Below are 7,176 nucleotides of genomic sequence, written 5' to 3' on the forward strand. Positions count from 1 at the left end.
TACCTTTGACCGGGCACATATCTCTTGGATTCCTTGATCAGAATCTTCGTGGTATAAGCTAGAATTGATGACGGCATTCATGGGAATCCGGAAAGTCTAACCTTGTTTATGGTATTCCGGGTAGGATTCTAGGATTGAATGACTGTGACGAGCTTCACACCTGATTGAGAACCGACAGATGATTAGCCGTGCTGTGACAGAGCATTTGGACCATTTTCACTGAGAGGATGGGATGTAGCCATTGACAACGGTGATGCCCTACATACAGCTTGCCACGGAAAGGAGTAAGAAGGATTGGATGAAAGCAGTAGTAAAACAGAGATTTAACAGGGACAAACATCTCCATACGCTTATCTAAAATTTCCACCATTAATTTACATGAGTATTTCTATCCTATTTTATTTATCTTTTAATTATCTAATCCAATCACATTTGAATCAGCCCGACTGAGATCTACAAGATGACCATAGATTGCTTCATACCAACAATCTCCGTGGGATCGACCCTTACTCACGTAAGGTATTACTTGGACGACCTAGTGCACTTGCTGGTTATTTGTGCGGAGTTGTGACTAAGTATAATTCACGTGTGAGAGCTACCAAATTATTGGAGCCATTGTTGATGATCACAAATCCGTGCACCAAGTTTTTGCACTACAAGATTCTCACTAATTGATGGAGGTTTTATAGTGGAGGTTTTAAAAACCTCCCCAACATTATCTATTTGTGACAATTTACAAAACTCCCAAAAATAAAAATGTCAGTATTTTAAAGGCCCAAATAAACTCTCAAAGCCCATAGTAAAGATGCAAACAAGGGCTAGCTTCTAGTAGCTTCGAGTGAGATGGAGAGGGAGCAAGACCTAATCATAACAGTCGTCCTCGCCATCGCCCTGCCGTTGCTACCGCCACAGCCACCGCCACTGCTACAGCCATTCATCTGCCAGCGGCGAAGAAAGCGATGAAAAGCAAAGCTTCTCCTCCAAAAACAAATTCTCTTCCCGCAATTCTTCTTCCAAGTACGATTTCGTTAAGGTCCGTTTCGAAACCTCAATTTCAATATAGATATCGAAAATTTTCTTCATTGCATGAATGTACATAATCAATCATTTTGGAATCTATTTTCTGTTCAGTTTCAATTGGTTTATTTGCTTCTATAGTGTGAATATCGATTCCCTTGTGTTTTGTGCTTATAGGTGAAGGTGTGGTTGGGTGATAATGCGGATCACTACTATGTTCTGTCTAGATTTTCGCTCAGTAGGTGCGGTTGGATGATAATGCTGCAATGTGGATTCGATTTGGTTAGTATCATTTGTGATTTGCTTGTTGGTTGCAGATTCCCAATCATGTAGCTATTAAAATTTCTCTTGAACTGAAGAAGCTGCTCATTGACAATAGCCTTCTAGATGTGTATGAATTATTCGCTAACTATTTCAGTGGGTCAATTCTAGAGTGGATAGGCCAAAAGAAAAACCTGTAGTTTCTTGATTTCTCTCAAAACTTGTTCTACGAAACCATTCCTTCAAATTTAAGTGATGTCATTAGAATGACTAGATATTGGGAAAAATTCATTTCTCTGTCTTTCTAATACCATCCACTGTATTCTAATGATACTGATCTTTGTTGCTGGTGGTAACTTTCTGCTTTTGGTAGGAAAATGGCCAGTGCTGGTTTATCTGGAACTCTTTTGTCAGGAATTGGAAATTTGAGCCATCTCCGAACATTGTGAGTGTCTCTCTTATTCTCCACATAAATTGCCTATACTTTTCAAACTTAATGGTGAATTGTGGTGTATTGTTGACTCAGCAGTATCTGAAAGATGCCTTGTTTATTATGCTTTTTATTCATAAATAGTCATAATAACCTTCCACTAATTTTTAATAGATGCCAAACAACGGTAGGATAAAAATAAGTAGTCATAAAATACAATGAACTCATTTTATCATGTGACTAAGTGAGTTTTTTCATTGCTGAACTTAGGTTACTACAGAACAATCAGTTATCTGGTCCTATCGCGGCTGAGATAGGCAAGTTGTCAGAGCTTCAAACTCTAGACCTTTCCAGTAACCAGTTTGTTGGAGGAATTCCTAGTTCTTTGGGCTTATTGTCTCAACTAAGTTACTTGTGAGTGTGTTTTAACAAATAGATAGATGATGATGTTATTTTAACCCTGTTTTTTTTGTTCCCCTTAAATTTTAATTTTATTCATTAGTGTTTCTCTAACTCCATGGTTCCTAATTCAATCATGCCAAGCTTTTCAGGTGGCTCAGCAAAAATAATCTATCTGGACAGATCCCTCCACTTGTTACTAACTTGACAGGTCTTTCATTTTTGCATGTCCTCTACTCCTCTATGAAATTTTGTAATACCTTTACCTCCTCAATCAGTCAAGTACAGTTCCTAACCTTATATTTTTTGAAGGGACTTGTCATTTAATAATCTCAGTGGTCCCACTCCAAAAATTTTGGCAAAAGGTTACATGTGAGTTCTTTAATTGTATTAGCTTTTTTGCCTAGATATGCAACAGCTAAATTCTGATTATCCTATTAAAAAGAAGAAACACTTGTAGCACTTTTGTTTTTTTTTTTTCTAAATTTCCTTTAATCATGCATTAATTGACACTATACTTCTTTTATCATAGTATTTCAGGAAATAACTTCCTTTGTACATCTCCTTCTGAACATTGTATGGACATTTCAAAACCACTAAACGGTAATACATTTAACTTTTGTTCATTTTATTAATAATCGATTGTTTTATTTATGAACATCTGATAATGAACAGAACTTAATGATTTAGATTTTAGCGTGACCTAATTGCTTTTCTAGCTAGTGGGGCTTATTTACTGCAATTGCATAATTATGAATCATGCTGAACTCTTAACATATCATTTGCAAGTGATAATCAAGTGAAATCTATTTATATGAGAATGCTCCTTATAACTATTGATACTTTTTACAAACTAGGAAAGCTTACATTTTCATTCAACAAGGCATTTAAGTTGATAGTGCATTAATTTTTCTTCAGATGCTATTGAGTTTATAACTATGATTTTATATATATAATAATTATAAAAAAATTAACCAATCTTTTTTTTTGGGTCTATTAGCTTTTGAAATCAAGGCTTTGAAGTGTAGAAACATATAGATATAGACTTTTTTTGCTTAAGCTGTTGTGTAACACTGCTTAAGCTTTTGAAGTCAATAGCAGAATCCACTTTTGTTGTTCCAACTTAGTTGACACATGCTTGCTTTGATTATTTATTGGTAAGAGTAGTTATTCTTGACTAAAAATTAATCCATCCAAATTTTGAAAAGGAAAAGTAAACTAGTTGGTTTAGATTGTTAGAAAAATAAACTAAATTTTGACTAAGTATTTTATTTATTTATTTATATATTGTGTGCTACAAAAGAATTTCAGGTTTTTATGATGGCTGAGTCAGGGGTGAAAAAATTCAGCCTAAACATTAAGAAGACTGGAAAAGGTGTGCTCCCTAAAAATGAAAAAGGTACGATCCCCAACAAGTTTCAGAATGTTATTGTTAATTAGCATTTCATTTCACTTTATGGACATGTTCTATCTTATAGAAAATCTTATTTTTGTACATGCAGTTTTTTGGATCTTAGTGGTGTATTGTTTTAAAACCAATAGTGAGACAATAATATAAACCATGCATTTCAGGTCCATATTACTAATGCTAAAATATGGAATGCATAGGATCTAAGTATCAAGGAACTGGCTGAATAGATCAGCTTGAGAAGGGAATGGTACGCATAAAAGAAGATCTATCTTTGAAGCATATTTTAGATGAGATAGAGACGGGTGGTCCTACTGCTATGATGAGGTTTGGATGGCAAAATTTCTTATCTTTTTGGCCATTTCAAAATTTCTATCAGTTCAATGTTTTCCAAATTTTAAATAGTTTCTAAAGTGTTTCAGGTTGTTTGTGCAATTTGTAACACTGAGCAGCCGGTAAGTATTTTCTTCCAACTTATTTCTTGGAGATGGACTAGGCTGAATTTGATGCATAATTCCAGCTAGGAATTGTTAATATTTTTGCTTCCTCAATGATGCTGAATGTTTTTTTAATCAATTTGCATATAGGAAAACAACAGTTTCATTGCGATGATTGTGGAATATGTAGGTGTAGTTCACTTAGCTGTGTTTGAGTATATCCATATCTTATGTCACTTGAATTTATGACATACAAGCTAATTTTTTATGATCTAATTTAAAAACAGGGTTGGTGGTCAAGAGAACTATTTCCACTGTGAAAAGTGTGGTATGCATTCATCATTCAATCAGCATTGTGCATTTTTTTTCTTTCCCTTTTGTTTGTTTTTCCTAAGCTTGTCCATACTTTGTTTTTCTGTGAATAATTAGAAGAGTTTACTGCTTTCAGACTTTGGTTTATCAGTATCATTGAATAATTTTTAAATTTAGTCCTTGATCAATGGCATGCAAGGTCATGCTATTCATAGAATAATTTTTTGTGAATAATCTGCAGGGTCATGCTATTTAGTTACACTACGTGACAATCATTTGTGTGGAGAACTCCATGGGCATGTGCATTACTGAAGCTGCTGTTATTGCAATTATGTAGTTATATGATATTAAAACATTGAAGTTATTTTATTTTATTTTTTTTAATGAAAAGCAAGTAATAGTTATGAAGAACAATATCATATGTAATTATGTTTGGAATTATTGACATTGAGAACTTTTATATATATAGAGTTATCTTATATTGAGAAATTATTATTTTTTTGGTGTCATTGAGGAATTATTGTGCTATAAAAGATTTAGTTTTTAAATTTTAATGTAAAAAAAATTAATTTGAGTAGTGTGTAAATGAGAAAATTAATTTGTGGGGGTTTTAAACTGCCACAAAAAGTGATTTAAAACTGCCACAAACACCAGTATAAAACTCCCACTAAACACACACAAAACCTCCACTGAATAGATCGTGGAGGTTTTTAAAAACCCCCACAAAAGACCTCGTGGCACCTCAAATTTTGGAGGTTTTAGAAACTCCCAAAAACTATTTGGTGGGGGTTATAAACCTCCACAAATAAGAAAAAAAACCTCCACAAATAAACAAAAATCTTGTAGTGTTGGCGCCGTTGCCGGGGATTGTTCGAGTATGGACAACTGACGGTTCATCTTGTTGCTCATATTAGGTAATTTTTTTTAAAAAATTTTCAAAAATCTTTCAATTTTTTTTATTTATTTTCGTTTTTCTAAAGAATATTTTTGAAAAAAAATTACAAAAATCCAAAAAAATCATAAAATCATAAAAATCAAAAATAAGTTTGGTGTCAATTGCATGTTTTTAAAATTATTATGCATTTTTCGAAAATTCATGCATTCATAGTGTCCTTCATGATCTTCAAGTTGTTCTTGGTAAGTCTTCTTGTTTGATCTTGATGTTTTCTTGTTTTGTGTATTTTCTTGTTTTTCATATGCATTTTTTGTTTGTTAGAGTCCAAGCATTAAAGATTTCTAAGTTTGGTGTCTTGCATGTTTTCTTTGCATAAAAAATTTTTCAAAAATATGTTCTTGATGTTCATCATGATCTTCAAAGTGTTCTTGGTGTTCATCTTGACATTCATAGTGTTCTTGCATGCATCATGAGTTTTGATTCATAATTTTTATGTTGTGAGTCATTTTTGTTGTTTTTCTCTCTCATCATTAAAAATTAAAAAAAATAAAAAAATATCTTTTCTTTTTTTCTCTCAAAATTTCAAAAATTTGGGTTAACTTAGTCAAAAATTTTTAAAATTAGTTGTTTCTTACAAGTCAAGTCAAATTTTCAATTTTAAAAAAAAAATCCTATCTTTTCAAAATCTTTTTCAAAAATCATATCCTTTTCATTTTTTCTATTTTTCGAAAATTTTGAAAATTATTTTTCAAAATATCTTTTTCTTAATTTTATTTTAAAATTTTTGAAAATGTGCTAACAATTAATATGATTAATTAAAAAATTTAAAGTTTGTTACTTTCTTGTTAAGAAAGGTTCAATCTTTAAATTCTAGAATCTTATCTTATAGTTTCTTGTTAGTAAAGTAATCAAATTTAATTTTAAAATTTAAATCTTTTAAAAACCATATCTTTTCTATCTTATCTTCTTATCATATCTTTTATATCATATCTTTTTCAAAAATTTTGTCTTATCCAAAAATTTGATTTCAAAATATCTTCTTATCTTCTTATCTTTTCAAAATTGATTTTCAAATTTTTTCAATCAACTAACTAACTTTTTGTTAGTTTCTTATCTTTTTCAAAACCACCTAACTACTTTTCTATCTCTAATTTTCGAAAATATCTCCTTCTTTTTCAAAAATTCTTTTTAATTAATTAATTGTTTCAAATTTTAATTTTAATTTTAATTTCTTATCTTAATTTTCGAAATTCATTAACTCCTTTTCAAAAATATTTTCGAAAATCTCTCTTTCATCTTCTTCTATTTATTTATTTATTTACTAACACTTTTCTTCATCTAAAAAATTTGAACACTCTCCTCTCTTTTGTGTTCGAATTTTTTCTTCTCTTTCCTCTATTCTCATCTTTTTCTACTCACATAAAGGAATCTCCCCTTTCTTCTTCTACTAATAATAAGGAACCTCTTTACTGTGACATAGAGGATTCCTCTTCCTTTTCTTTTTCTCTTCTCTTTCATATGAGCAGGAACAAGGAAAAAGGCACTCTTGTTGAAGCTGATCCTGAACCTGAAAGGACTCTGAAGAGAAAACTAAGAGAAGCTGAATTACAACAATCCAGAGGCAACCTTTCTGAGATTTTCGAACAAGAGAAGGAGATGGCAGCCGAACCCAACAACAATAATGCAAGGAGGATGCTTGGTGATTTTACTAAACCCATGTCCAAGTTTGATGGAAGAAGCATCTCAATCCCTACCATTGGGGCAAACAATTTTGAGCTGAAACCTCAACTAGTTGCTCTAATGCAACAAAACTGCAAGTTTTATGGACTTCCATCAGAAGATCCCTATCAATTTTTAACTGAGTTCTTGCATATCTGTGAGACTGTAAAGACGAATGGAGTAGATCCTGAAGTCTACAGGCTCATGCTTTTCCCTTTTACTGTAAAAGACATAGCTGGAACATGGTTGGACTCTCAACCTAAAGATAGCCTGGACTCCTGGGATAAGCTGGTCACGA

The 7,176-nt window shown here is 32.1% G+C and overlaps 1 long non-coding RNA gene across 3 annotated transcripts; it reads left to right on the plus strand.

Moving 5' to 3' along the window:
* Positions 1–940: 940 nt before the first annotated feature.
* On the plus strand, positions 941–4,009 carry LOC107465416 (uncharacterized). 3 transcript variants are annotated; one of them, XR_008002877.1, is made up of 9 exons: positions 941–1,033; positions 1,195–1,299; positions 1,652–1,723; positions 1,979–2,122; positions 2,252–2,318; positions 2,420–2,479; positions 2,640–2,710; positions 3,411–3,506; positions 3,680–4,009. It is a non-coding gene; the product is annotated as an uncharacterized LOC107465416 (long non-coding RNA). The 3 variants fall into 3 exon arrangements; XR_008002875.1 differs by having other exon boundaries at positions 2,260–2,318; XR_008002876.1 differs by having other exon boundaries at positions 2,260–2,318; positions 3,716–4,009.
* The last annotated feature ends 3,167 nt before the right edge of the window (positions 4,010–7,176 follow it).

Source organism: Arachis duranensis, chromosome 9, assembly GCF_000817695.3.
Source record: "Arachis duranensis cultivar V14167 chromosome 9, aradu.V14167.gnm2.J7QH, whole genome shotgun sequence".
NCBI lineage: Eukaryota > Viridiplantae > Streptophyta > Magnoliopsida > Fabales > Fabaceae > Arachis > Arachis duranensis.